The 1,500-nt window shown below is 35.1% G+C and overlaps 1 pseudogene; it reads left to right on the top strand.

Annotated features, from left to right (window-relative positions):
• The first annotated feature begins 202 nt into the window (after positions 1-202).
• The window catches only part of LOC101509311 (disease resistance protein RPM1-like), a 3,097-nt pseudogene continuing 1,799 nt past the window's right edge, over positions 203-1,500 (top strand).

Genomic DNA, 1,500 nt, shown 5'->3' with positions numbered 1-1,500 from the left:
ACTGGGCATATATTGCTTTAACTGTTTTTTGTAGGAAAGTATATTCTAAAAATTGTGCTTGATATTTGCTAGCCTTTTTCTTTTCTTGGTGATAAAGATGAGAAGGAGAAACTCAACATTTTCCTCTCACTATAAAGACTGCACTTAACAAATCTTCATCTCACAAAATAAAAATAATCACAATTTGATTCAAATGTCAGAAATGGCAGTGTCTTTTGCTATTGACCAACTGCTTCCGCTATTAACAGAAGAAGCCGAACTGATCAAAGGTGTTCACAAGGAATTTTCAGACATTAAAGATGAACTGGAAAGCATGCAAGCCTTCCTTAAGGATGCTGATAAAAGAGCTGCATTAAATGGAGACAACAACAGTGAAGGGATCAAAACATGGGTGAAACAAGTTAGGGAAGCAGCTTTCCGCATAGAAGATATCGTGGATGAGTATATGATCTATTTGGCACAGAAGCCTCGTCATCTTGGATGTGCAGCTTTACACCATAAAATTGGTCAGTTCATCACAAGTTTGATCACTCGCCATCAAATAGCGTCTAAAAGAGCTTATTGATGATGGTAATAAAATTGTTAAAAAATGTAAGGGTTTACAACTAGCAATTGTTGCCATTGGTGGACTTTTGTCTACAAAAAAGAGAAATGTGTTTGAATGGAAGAGATTTAGTGAAAATCTAAGTTCAGGGCTAAATAAAAATACACATTTAATAGAGATAAAAAAAAATTTAGGCTTAAGTTATGATGATTTGCCTTACTATCTAAAGTCATGTTTGCTGTATTTTGGAATATATTCGGAAGATTATGATGTTCGATCAATGAAAATGACTCAACAGTGGATAGCTGAAGGGTTTGTGAAAGAAGAAAGAGGGAAGACTTTGGAAGAAGTTGCAGAAGAATATTTAAGAGTTGATTCGTAGAAGCTTGGTGCAAGTATCTTCAATTAGATTTGATGGCAAAGCTAAAAGTTGTCGTGTTCATGATCTAACACGCGAGATGATCATTGAAAAATTTGAGGATTTAAATTTTTGCAAACATATTATTTAGTAGTGAAGATGATCATTCACCCTCAAGTGGAATAATTCGGCGCCTATCAATAACAACCATTTCCGACGATTTAATGGCGTATATTGGAAGCTCGCATGTTCGGTCACTGCGTGTTTGTATAGTTAATGGAAATAAAGAAACAATCATATGCTTTTTGAGGAGAATCCTTAAGAAATACAGGTTGTTGAAAATTCTTGATTTTGAAACTAATTCCATGTTTTATGTTCCAAAAATATTGGGAAGTTTGGTCCACTTGAAGTATTAAAGCGTTAAGTATGGAAATCTAAGTGAACTCCCAAAATCCATTGGTATGCTCCAGAACCTAGAGACCTTGGATTTAAGGGAAACTAGAATTCATGAGTTGCCAAAGGAGATTAGCAAACTTAGAAAGCTACGACATCTTCTCGGCTCTAACCTGTCTTTGATTCAAGTGAAGGATGGTGTTGG

The sequence above is a fragment of the Cicer arietinum genome, chromosome 5, assembly GCF_000331145.2.
Source record: "Cicer arietinum cultivar CDC Frontier isolate Library 1 chromosome 5, Cicar.CDCFrontier_v2.0, whole genome shotgun sequence".
NCBI classification, from domain to species: domain Eukaryota; kingdom Viridiplantae; phylum Streptophyta; class Magnoliopsida; order Fabales; family Fabaceae; genus Cicer; species Cicer arietinum.
This window is presented reverse-complemented; position numbering and strand designations above follow the sequence as displayed.